The sequence below is a fragment of the Schistocerca piceifrons genome, chromosome 4 (genome assembly GCF_021461385.2).
Source record: "Schistocerca piceifrons isolate TAMUIC-IGC-003096 chromosome 4, iqSchPice1.1, whole genome shotgun sequence".
Lineage (NCBI taxonomy): Eukaryota > Metazoa > Arthropoda > Insecta > Orthoptera > Acrididae > Schistocerca > Schistocerca piceifrons.
The window spans coordinates 697,638,071-697,651,182 of NC_060141.1; positions in this window are offsets into that span (position 1 = coordinate 697,638,071).

A 13,112-nucleotide genomic window follows, 5' to 3' on the forward strand; every position below is an offset into this window, starting at 1 on the left:
GGAATAATCAACGGCGAGAGAGTGTGCCAGTGTTAGGAGAAAGGAGTGCGCCCACAAGTAGTGAATCAGCTGTATACATGGCAGCAGAAAATACATTCACTGTCAGTGAGAACAATTTAAGTAGTGTTCCGGAAATCGATTATAAAGTGGCAGCTGTAATACCCACAGCGGAACTGGAGATTGAGTTTAAGAATGATTCGCAATTGTTGAGAGAAGATCAGATGTCGGATAACACGTCCGTCATTGAGCGAGGGGATGCAGAGAGGGATGAGGTCTGGTTACGGCAGTTCGGTCGCTTATACGACGAACTAAGAGATTATAGGGGCCTGTACGGGAGAAGTGTTTATAGGGAGCGCGGGCAGGATTTGCCGCGTCTCGTCCCACAGGAGGATAGTAGTTGTGAAGTGATAGAAAGTTCTGGCCCTAACCGGCAGACTTTACTAGAAATAGTTGATGTTAATGGGGAGCACGAGCAAGATGCGTCGTGTTTCGTCCCGCAGGAATTGAATGTTGAAGTAGTAACGGAAAGTTCTGGCCCTAACCGGCAGACTTTACCGAAAGTTGTAGTGGTAGAAGTAGCCGACCCATCCGACGCGAACATCCAGTTTAAATATTGCGAGAGTATTAAGGAGAAAGATTACGAAAATTTTAGTGATAGCTGGACACGATTGGTAGAAAAGCACGTAGATTACAGCGTGTACGAGGTTAGAGCTGACGTTATACGGTCAGACGGTAGCAGTGTGGGTTGCGCAGATCCAGAGGAAGTAATTGCAGATACTACTGGGCACAATTCTCCAGGTAGATTGGCAGATGAGATCAATCTGGCCAAAGAGGAATCAACAAAGGTGACAATTAGTGAATTGATAGCAAAGCAACACTCACTAGTTGACGAGTTACAGGAAAAGGTTTCGGTATTGGAGGCGAAGCTACAGACTAAGCCTCAGGACAAACTTGTTGAAATTAAAACTGTAAGTAAACAGAGGCTGAAAAAGCCGCCAGATAAACCGGATTTAGGATCAAAGCCGGATGGTTTATTCTGGAATGACCTGGATATAGACAAGGATTTACTGTGGGAAAATAAAGAAACAGTCGAGGACAAGTGTAGACAGATAGTAGTGTCTGCTAATATGCACGGCCTACAACTAAACGTGTTGATTGACACCGGTGCAGAATTGAGTGCTGTATCTGGAAAAATAATTCAGTTACTGAAAGACAGACCTGGCATCGTAGTTATGCCAGTAACAGGGGTGAAAATTATCGGTGCTACTGGGAAGGCCAGTAAACCGGTCACAAAACAGACTTTTCTCAACTTCGAGATATGTGGGGCACGATTTGAACAAGAGTTTGTCGTCGTGCCAGACTTAACTACGGAAGTAATTATCGGGTTAGATTGGCTATTAAAGTACCGTGCAGTGATTAACTGCGAAAGCAAAACTTTGACATGTAAGTCACTAGATAAAACAATGATAGTTAGTTTTGACGAGGCAGGAGACGGTGTGCATAGGCAATACCAGCCTATACACATTGTTAACTGGCCGAATGACATTGACGTAGGAATGGGTTTGAACTGCCGTAACATGAGGAATTTCGGCATTGACAAAAGTGTAGAAAGTGAACTGGAAGAGATAATCAAATTCCCTCCACGAATTAACATTAGTATTGGTGTGAAAAAAGATCGTTTGCGAGAAGTAATGAAGCTTTAAGCCGATGCTCGCATACGTCGTCATGACGCTAAAGCGCGTTTTGCTAAGTTTGCGATCGGAGACTTAGTACTTGTAAAAGCTCATGAGAAATCGAGCGAGATAGACAATGAAATCTCTAAATTTAAGTTTGTTCATAATGGACCATATAAAGTCATTGGTATACCTCACCAATTTAAGGATGTGCCATGTTGCGATGCTTTTGCCTGACCAAGAGGACATTATAGAAGTTGTAATTAATAAGTAATTAATTTTGACTAAATGATTTAAGAGAAAGTGATTATTTATCAATTGAAAAATCCAAGCTGCTAGTTTAAGTTTTCAGCTGAGTCACAGTAGATTAAGGAATGTAAATATGATTTTGTAAATAGCTGTAAGATTCCATAAATATGTGATTTACTAGTCATTGCCGATGTACTTAGACGCTGTTTTAAGTTTCAGGCTAGTACATGCGTGTGATGATGGACAGTGTTGAGTTATCCACTGTGATAGTGTTTATGGACTCCTTGAGATTACTCGGGAGTGAGTTTTTCCGAAAGAATTCAGTGAAACGGACGTTCTGGAAATGCCGTTACACAGGCGAGTGAGATCAAGCGTGCCGCACAGGCGGGCGCAACAATACTGGCGAGGCGGTGCCGCTGCCGGCTCTTGTGCCGCTGACGGCATTCTTTGTACTTGCGAGTACGGAAGGCGGAATTGTTTTTCTTCCTGGACAGCTGAAAGAATTCTACTGTCAATATTTATGTTTTTTTCGATCTGATGTGTGTTATTTTCTTGTTTAGCGTTTAATGGACTCCCATGACGAGAATATTAATTATGAAAAGGTTATATAAAATGTGTATTCTATTTAATTATTTATTTGCGTATTTTGATCCACCTGTTTTTATGACCATGCAATCTGATTAATTTGGTAAATAGTATTCCATTTCTTGATACTGTTGGGAATTTTGACAATTTTAGAATAGCTAAACCATTTTCTATGTTTTCTATGAATTTTAATATGTTGTCAACCTGTTTTATTTTGTGCAAGATGACAGAGTGGAATAAGATTAGGAGTGTCTCCACTCAATTATTATGGTCTAAAAAAAATTGATTTATGCTTAATTAGACGAATGCTAAATTTTGTTGATGTTTTGAGCATATGCATTTCCGCTGTTTCTTTTTTGGGACATTTTCTGAGTCTGTTTACGTTACACGAACATCCTCAGACAATGTGGGGCACGTGTAACGCCGGAAATGCATATACTCCTATTTCCATCTATTGTACTATTATTTTTTTCCTTGTTTTGTTACCTCAAGATATGACATTTCTGTCTCTTTATATATTGTAATTGTTTTACTGTTTGTATATATATATTTATGCACTCATGTCGATGTATAATTGGTTTGTTTCGTAAATATTATTTGTATTTTTACGCTGGGTCTTGCCTAGGGAAAACTGCTATCGAACGATTACGTCGATAGGTCGTGTGACGAATCAAAGTGTGTAGGATCTTTGGTAGTGTTAACTCTGCCGCGTGGAGCGCAGAGCAGTGAGGGTCTGGCGGGAGTAGCGAGTGGAGCAGGTGTTGTGTGACGCTCCCGCGAGTTGCCGCGTTTTCGGAGTTTGGCAGCATGTAATTGCGCTCGACTCGCGATGATAGTTTCTGACATGGTGTCGCGGACGGGAAGCATTAGCTGGCGCACATCAAGAGCCCATTTCGCCTGGTGACCGTGTCGAGAAGAAGGCGCGCCAACATCCAGCTTCTGCAACAGCGACGGCCGACAATGAGTGACTGTCGCCACCTCCTCGATCGACGGCTTCGAACCTTCAATCAACCAACAAGGAAGACTGGAAGCACGTAAAGTTTTAGAACTGTATGGCAGACCTCAGCTTTTAATCTTGTTCCATTTGCCTCGCAAAATTACAGCAACTTAGCATGAACCTTTGTTGCTCATTGTCCCAATTGCATTACCAAGCAGGGTCCCTTCCTTTTCCGGAATGAACCCGAGTGTCGTTGAAATTCAGACGCCAGCATTAAAGTAACATCATTTCACTGCTTTAATCTCAAAGGTATTCATAGCTGGCTTCAATATTCAGATTACACAAGCACAAATTAAGAGTGCGAGTTTTGTTACCGTATTTTAGTTACCTGTGACTGCAGCTCAGCTTGGTACGTACTAAATTTTACTATTGTTAATTGTTCAGAATCATTTAATTCAAGTTCAAAGTTAAATCTCTTCTTTCTAAATTGCGTAGATTCAAGTAGCTTTTGAAATGATTGTTGAGGTAGTCCAAGACTAACCGTATTTTACTGAATTTCGATGTGCTTCAGAAAGAAAGCTCACTATTAACTTCAGTCACTAAATTAACTTTCGATTTTCCGGTTTTAGTAATTCTTTTGCTAAATTAAGTCAGGGTGTAGCGAAATTTATTACTTCTGACAAACTTTCAGTTTTCACACTACACGTGTCAACCTTCAGTTGCCACGCTTCTAGTGTTAATTATATGTGTAATAACCTTTCTTTTTCAGTTACTATAGTAATTGTCCTTAGGACTGGCGACCGTGATTTCCCCCAAATCTCAAATATCTAATTACCGCTAGTTAATTGTTAACGTAACGGCCGCACATTTACTTTCTTTATTAACTTTACCCCTTTTCAAAATTAATTTCCACCAGTTTCATTAGCACATTTCCTTTCATTTAGATGTAACCCTTTCCTCCCTCTTTACCGACAGGTTAACTTCGGGGACGATTGCTTTTCCAAAACTCCCATTAGGTACACGCGGTTTCATTTTTCACTGTCATTAAGGTCGGTAAGTGAGGGGGAGGTTACATACCCACGATCTTCGGAATCACGAGTAGATGTTGTCTCTTTAGAGAGGTGGAGCGAACAATGCAGAAAGACCTTTGGGTAGTAAAACTTAGTCTCCATCGGCGTTCAGCGAGTTGAAGGGACACCACAAAAACTTTTCGCTCAAAACTTAAGAGTGAGGTGACAGAGCGTTTCAGAACAGACAAAATATTTTCAAGAGTCTCGTGAAATCCTAGCACACTTAAAGTTATATGGTTGGTTTTGGACTAACCTAAGAGCATCACACACATCCATGCCCGAGACTGGATTCGAACCTGCAACCGTAGCGGTCGCGCGGTTCTAGACTGAAGCGCCTAGAATCGCTCGGCCACATCGGCCGGCATTCATTGATTCACAAGCCATTTTATTTGATGAACGAATTATCTCATTAGTATTTGTGAAACTGAGCTGGGCACTAAGCTCATTTTTGTTGTGTGAAGGAAAATGTAATTAAATGTAGCCATTGATTTGTAACATGCGACAGACAGTTGTCACTGAAACTATTAAGCTTTAAAATTCGTGCCTTCAACGTTGATCAGTAAGCTTGAAGGTGGCATTACTATTTAGTGCCTTCTAATGTTAGTTTATATTACAATTTAAAAAGTGGCTCTTCCTACCGTCAGTTAATTATTATATCTATTACTTGCTTAAATTAAGAAATAACGCCGCGCCGAGTGGCCGTGCGATTCGAGGCGCCATGTCAGAGACTGTGGAGCCCCTCCCGCCCCTTCCTCGGGCAAGGGTGTGTGTGTGTTGTTCTTGGAATGAGTTAGTTAAGTAGTATGTAAGTCTTGGGACCGATGACCTCAGAAGTTTGGTCCCTTAAGAAATCACACACATTTCATTCCATAGCGATATTGTAACTATACAGATGACAATTGTATCGCACACATAAGATATAAAAGGGCAATGCACTGACGGAGCTGTCGTTTGTAGTCCGGTGATTCATGTGAAAAGTCTACCGACATGATTATGGCTGAAAAATGGGAATTGACAGACTTTGGGTGCGGGACGTTAGTTGGAGCTAAAGGTATGGAAATCGGTAGGGCATTCAGTATTCTGCGATTCACAGTATCAAGAGTGTGTCGACAACATCAAATTTCAGGCATTACTTCTCACCACAGATAGCGTACTGGCCGACGGCCTTCACTTAATGACCGAGAGCAACGATGTTTGTGTAGAGTTCCCAGTGCTAACAGACAACCAACACTGCGTGAAATAACCACGGAAATAGATATGGGACGTACTACAACGTATCCATTAGGACAGTGCGGAGAAATTTGGGGTTAATGTGCTACGACAGCAGACGACCGGCGCGACTTCCTTTGTATAACAGCACGGCATCATCTGCAGCACCTCTCCTGGGCTCGTAAACATAGCGGTTGGAGCCCAGACGTCTGGAAAACCGTGGTCTCGTCAGAAAGGTCCCTATTTTAGTTCGTAAGGGCTGATGGCGTAGTCCGATTGGGCCCAGACCTCATGAAACCATGGACCCAAGTTGTCAACGACGCACTGTACAAGCTGATGGTGGCTCCATAATGGTGTGGGGTGTCTTTACATGGAGTGGACTGGGTCCTCTGGTCCAACTGGACTGATCACTGACTTGAAATCGTTATGTCTGGCTATTTGGAGGCCATTTATTATCATTGATGAACTTCAGGTTCCCAAGCAATGATATAATTTTTATGGACGACGAAAGCCATGTTACAGAGCCACAACTATCCAAGATTGGTTTGAAGGACGTTCTGGACAGTTCGAGTGAATGATTTGGCCACTCAGATTGCCTAGCAATAACCCCAACGAACATTCATGGGACATAAGCGAGAGGTCATCTCGTGCACAAAATCCTGCACATGCAACACTTTCACAATTATGGATGGTTATAGAGGTAGCATGGATGAGTAATTCTGCAGGGGACTTCCAGCGAGTTGTTGAGTCCATGTCAAGTTGAGCTGATGCACCACACCGAGCAAGAGGAGGTCGAGGACGATATTAGGTAGTTTCTCATGTCTTTTACCACCTCAGTGTACGGTCTGTGTAGCGTGTCTCTGTTCTCACCCCTTGTTTATCAAGTTTTCGTTCAGTTGTTAATGATTTTAGTCAGGAAGAGTTATTTTATTTAATGATGAGTTTATGCCGTTGATTGCCGCCATTGTCGATTGAAATTGAGGTGTCTTTACTGAAGTCTCTATCATTTATCTGGATCTGCTAAACCAAAGTTAAGCTCAATTCTAACTTTGAGTTATGAACCGTAAACGTTATTTTCTTCTTCTACTGCTTCGTTAGGGTTCTGTAGGTATTAACGTGTGTGACAGTCCGTTTGGGGCCACAATACTAGTTTGTGTGTTCTCTGAGGTGAAAGTTAATGGCCACTCATTTTTTCACTACTGCGTACGGTGATTTTCTCATGTAAATACTCTTTTTAAAGGTCGAGTTACACGGTTGAACTGATAGGATTAATACCGCTATTTGATAACTGTTCTGTGTAAATAAAAAAATTTTAGGGGTGTGACGAGTTCCGCTGTTATCTATATCTTGGTTTAAAAAATAGCTGTGTAATTGTTTAAAGGACTATTTTCTTCATTTGCTATTTTTTGCCTAGTTTTAAAATTTTGTGTCATCAATTTATTTAATGAGTTATTCTCTGTTTCGATTTGTTTTAAAATTTAATGTGGTAGATTATTGTTTAAATAATTTAATTTCACCCCATTCAAAATTTTATATGATCGCTTAAGGAGATATCCGTTTTCATAATAGCGCCTCCACCATTGTGGTAATCATACATTCCAGTAATTTTTGAAACTGCCTTCGTGCTGGGCATTGAGAGTTGTAAAAATTTCTGAATTTTATGTCTAGTAACGCCTGTATTGTCAAAGTTTTGGTAGATTAAATTGTGTTCTCTTTTTAAGAAAAGCATCCAAAAAATTTTGATGTTTATGTCTTGTGTAAACTCGCCTTTTGCGTTTTGTAAATATAGTTTTGTAAACTTAATCAAGATTTCTCTGATGTAACTTCTGAAATTTTCCTGCCGTATTTCTTCTCTTAATGATTTTAGGGTGTGTAGCTGGATCCCATCGACATTCTGTCACGATATTTCGGCCAAGAGACGTCCAACCGTTTTAAATTGATTAGATAACTACAGAAGAGTCCACGTGCATTCACGGTTTTGATCTTGAATCTCGCTGTGCTGGCATCTTTCGGCTCATGCGTCTTGTGATGACAGGTACGGGACAAGCGAGTTGTGTGTGGTGCCCTCGTTGGTGGAAATGAGGGATTATCTACTCATTGAGTATCGAATGACCCCGTCGATTCTGCTGTAAATGGATAATTTTAATTATATAGGATTCCAATCTTTGTTGCGTGGTGATGGCAGCTAGGCGTCTGGATATACAGGTCTGTCAGCGTGGGTTTTGTCTACACAGAATGTCCCAATGTCCCATCATTCTTAGGGCGTACTGGCACGTATAGAAATGGTCAAGTCCCATCTTTCTGAATCTCCATCGTAAAATAGATGTTCTCGTGTAATCAGTTTAAATAACACAGGAATTTCTCTGGTTCTTGTCTGCCATGACGTCATACAGCAAAAGTATCACTTGCATAACACCAGAAAACCGGGGACTCAAAACAGCAAACTCAAGTGCTTGCTCCTCGAAGACCTCCATGAAAGCTTAGCCACCACTGTGTCGAAGGGTTCCCCATGGTGACGCCATCAATTTGTTTAAACAATTCGTTATTAAATATGAGGTTGAGGAGAGAGTATGTTCAAACAATGCCATGAGATCAGCACTGAATAAGTTATCAATAAGATGCAACGAGTCCATTAAAGGTACTTGGTAAATAGTGAGACCAAATCACAGCTAACTAGTTAATCCGAACTGCTAAGCTTAACGGTCTTTAAGCCCTTGACAAAACCCACAGAATTACTTATGGTGACAACACTTACACACATATGGCTTAAGTAGAGAGGCCAAATGTTTTCTAATAAAATAGGTTGAGGCACCAATATTACTCGCTATTAACCATAGTGGGACACAATCCTTATGAAGCGTGGGAGGGCCATATAGTCTTGGTGGTACTGTGTTGTGTGGTCTCAGCCTCTATAATTAAAATCATCCACTCACGGTGAATTGTCGGGTCATTCGATATTCAATGATTAGATCATCCCTCACCTCCAGCAACGATGACAGCACACACTACTCGGCTGCCCCGCGACCGTCATCACCCGACGCATGCGCCGAAAGACACCAGTACATTTCGCATGCGCGAGATTCGGCATAAGTACTGCGCTCGCAGCTGGACTCTTCAGTAGTTGTCTAATCAAATGAAGATGGTTGGATTTCTCTGGGACGAAATATCGTGGCAGAATGTCGACGGGATCTGACTACACACCTGAAAATCATGAGAACACCTGAAGCTACAGTTCAGTGACGATAGCTTGAGAAGGCATACTAGGATAGCAGCATATCTCCACACGATATTCCCAAACGAAGCAAGTTCCTGACATGCAGCAGCACTGCACTGTCTGCTGCCACATTCATCGAATAGCTGAGGTGAGAACAGAGTGCAGTGCCCAGTTTTGAGTCAGTAACGAGGGGTAGGATGATAAGGTTTCAGGTTATTCGACATGGGGGTTAGATTAATAGTAACATGTGGCTGTGCAGACAACAGAAGATAGGCGTATAGTTGCTTATCGCTTGGCCACTTCTTGATATAATGTTTGAGTCGAGTAACCACACATCTTATAGCTAATGTCGAGAGAATACTGGTCACTGTGTCGTGAGACAGGCAACAGCGTTCTTTTCTTTAACCACAACCTTCATGGTTTTTCTTCCACAGAATTCAGATAAATGTAGATTACCACTCATTTGTAGTTAATGGTGCATCATGCCTTCTGTTAAAGAATTCGGTTTATTAGCTACAAGCATTTGTTGCTTGTAGCGACTCCGTTTTTCTTGTGTTTCCATAAATAATTTAATTTTTCTGGATCACTGACATTTATTTAGTGGATAGCGTGAGTGCCTTAATTGTAATTGCAAGCCCTCTCGCTGTAGCTTAGTTGTGGAGACCATTTTTTAAATAATTCTTTGGATGTTACACAGATATTTTATAACGATTCCTGATGTTTTGTAACCATTAGGCTCATGTGGCTCCATTCAAAACTAGGCCTTCAGTGTCTCGGAACAGTATGTACTTTGCATCTTCAGCACAGGGGTACTGCCACAGAAATTGACGACACTTCCAGGATGATTTTGCTTAGAATGCTAGTTTCTTCTGTTAACAGTATTAGAATTTAAATGTTAAATACTTGGGAAATTTTTTGATGTATGGGAAACATTATTTGGATGAGCACTAAGCGGGAATTTATATGCATGCCTTCTGCTGACTGAAATGAATCCTCACAAAAATATTTCCTGTAATATTGGTCTCATTCTCCATCTTTCCCACATAATCAGTGAAATGCTTTATAGCTCACTTCTGAGTAATCGCTTGGGTGGTCATTTGTACTCTGCAGTGGCCGGATCAGGCCCTTTTGTAAACAAACCGTGTTTTTAAGTGTGTATCAAAAATGGTTCAAATGGCTCTGAGCACTATGGGACTTAACAGCTATGGTCATCAGTCCCCTAGAACTTAGAACTACTTAAACCTAACTAACCTAAGGACAGCACACAACACCCAGCCAGCACGAGGCAGAGAAAATCCCTGACCCCGCCGGGAATCGAACCCGGGAACCCGGGCGTGGGAAGCGAGAACGCTACCGCACGACCACGAGATGCGGGCTTTAAGTGTGTATCCTGTGAGTTATTAGATGATCTGTACTTAAACCTCAACAAAGGTGCTGGGAATGCTAGTCTTCTCTGCCAATTGTGTCTCAGAGCATGCTGTTCGACTTCAAAATAGTATCTAGTACTTCCATAATTAATGGTGCATATATTCGCTTCATATCATAATTAACACAATCAACAAAGTATAGGTAATTTTTTTCTGTAAGCATTCTAATGCGAGTATAAGCCATTTGCCTTACATAAAAGTAATGTACAGTAAATAGAATTTATTATTATTCCAATTAAGCGAGTTTTGTCATTCGAGGTCTGTACACAGTAGTGAGAAGACCATTAGCAGCAAAGTTATCCCAACTTAAAAAATGATGACAAGTACTACCATGTTTTATGGTGTATGATGATATTCAGTATGTATATTAATTAATGACGTTATGGCATGGTAAGTCTCGGCTGGTTTCTTGGTGGCAATAGTATTATCCACGGTGTGCACTAGTGTAACTAGCAGAAAAATTCGAAAATCAGCTTTGATGTTAGCGATATGCAAACCACAAACACTATATATGATAAATATAGTCGTATGTAGTCATTACTATGGGATGCTTTTACTGATCAGAACGGGTACCGTTTGTAACCCAGTACATGAATAGTATAAGAATGTAATTGCGCTAGCACACTGCATGCAGCCAGCCAGGGCCAGACCGTGTACAAACTTATACCGTCATGACATATTCAACAATACGTAGGCAAATATCAGCAATGAAATATTTTGACGTTAAAAGGTACAGAAAATTACCGACATCATGCTATTCTCTGTAGAATGGTGCTAAATATTAACTTATTGACCGTATAGTGTCTGGCTAAATTCCTATTATTTTAAGACATCATAGGATACTATGTAAAATGGTGGAAAATTTTGAAAAAAATTATCGAGTAAAGTGTTAGTCTCCTACATATTCATTACGAAGCATGACATTTTTTTTATGTTTGGTTCTTGCAAATTATTAGATATTCTGCATTTCAAATTCAACATAATGGCGGAATGTGTTAGTCCTCTAGGCCAACTGTGTAGCTAAAATTACCGTAATTTATGATCCAAAACAACCACATTTACTTTTGTATCTTGATTAACGCAATTAGCAGCAAAATATTTGGAAATTTTGTACAAGAATTTCATAAATACCCGCTGTAGGTACTACACTATACAACAAGTAAACTATCCCTACCAGGAAACACGTACCGTTACTCCTCGGAAATGTTCCGCACTGCCTCCGCCAACCTTTCTGTGACCAATGTCTTGCTCAGTTTAGCCTGGAGGAAACACCAAACACTTTCCTTCAATTGTGACCAGGAGTGGCGATTCTAGAGACGAAACTACCATCTTACCCAACTTTTCTTTTCTTTTTTTTTTTTTTTTTTTTTTTTTTTTTTTTTTTTTTTTTCAACAGTCTACTGACTGGTTTGATGCGGCCCGCCACGAATTCCTTTCCTGTGCTAACCTCTTCATCTCAGAGTAGCACTTGCAACCTACGTCCTCAATTATTTGCTTGACGTATTCCAATCTCTGTTTTCCTCTACAGTTTTTGCCCTCTACAGCTCCCTCTAGTACCATGGAAGTCATTCCCTCATGTCTTAGCAGATGTCCTATCATCCTGTCCCTTCTCCTTATCATTGTTTTCCACATATTCCTTTCCTCTCCGACTCTGCGTAGAACCTCCTCATTCCTTACCTTATCAGTCCACCTAATTTTCAACATTCGTCTATAGCACCACATCTCAAATGCATCGATTCTCTTCTGTTCTGGTTTTCCCACACTGCATGTTTCACTACCATACAATGCTGTACTCCAGACGTAAATCCTCAGAAATTTCTACCTCAAATTAAGGCCGGTATTTGATATTAATAGACTTTTCTCGGCCAGAAATGCCTTTATGGCCATAGCGAGTCTGCTTTTGATGTCCTCCTTGCTCCGTCCGTCATAGGTTATTTTACTACCTAGGTAGCAGAATTCCTTAACTTAATTGACTTCGTGACCATCAATCCTGATGTTAAGTTTCTCGCTGTTCTCATTTCTACTACTTCTCATTACCTTCGTCTTTCTCCGATTTACTCTCAAACCATACTGTGTACTCATTAGACTGTTCATTCCGTTCAGCAGATCAGCCTTGTCTTACACCCTTCTTAATACGAGCACTTCGTTCTTGATCGTCCACTCTTATTATTCCCTCTTGGTTGTTGTACATATTGTATATGACCCGTCTCTCCCTATAGCTTACCCCTACTTTTTTCAGAATCTCGAACAGCTTGCACTATTTTATTTTGTCGAACGATTTTTCCAGGTCGACAAATCCTATGAAAGTGTCTTGATTTTTCTTTAGCATGGCTTCCATTATTAGACGTAACGTCAGAATTGCCTCTCTCGTCCCTTTACTTTTCCTAAAGCCAAACTGATCGTCACCTAGCGCATTCTCAATTTTCTTTTCCATTCTTCTGTATATTATTCTTGTAAGCAGCTTCGATGCATGAGCTGTTAAGCTGATTGTGCGATAATTCTTGCACTTGTCAGTTCTTCCCGTCTTCGAAATTGTGTGGATGATGCTTTTCCGAAAGTCAGACGGTATATCGCCAGACTCTTATATTCTACACACCAACGTGAATAGTCGTTTTGTTGCCACTTTCCCCAATGATTTTAGAAATTCTGATGGAATGTTATCTATTCCTTCTGCCTAATTTGACCGCAAGTCCTCCAAAGATCTTTTAAATTCCGATTCTGATACTGGATCCCCTATCTCTTCTAAAT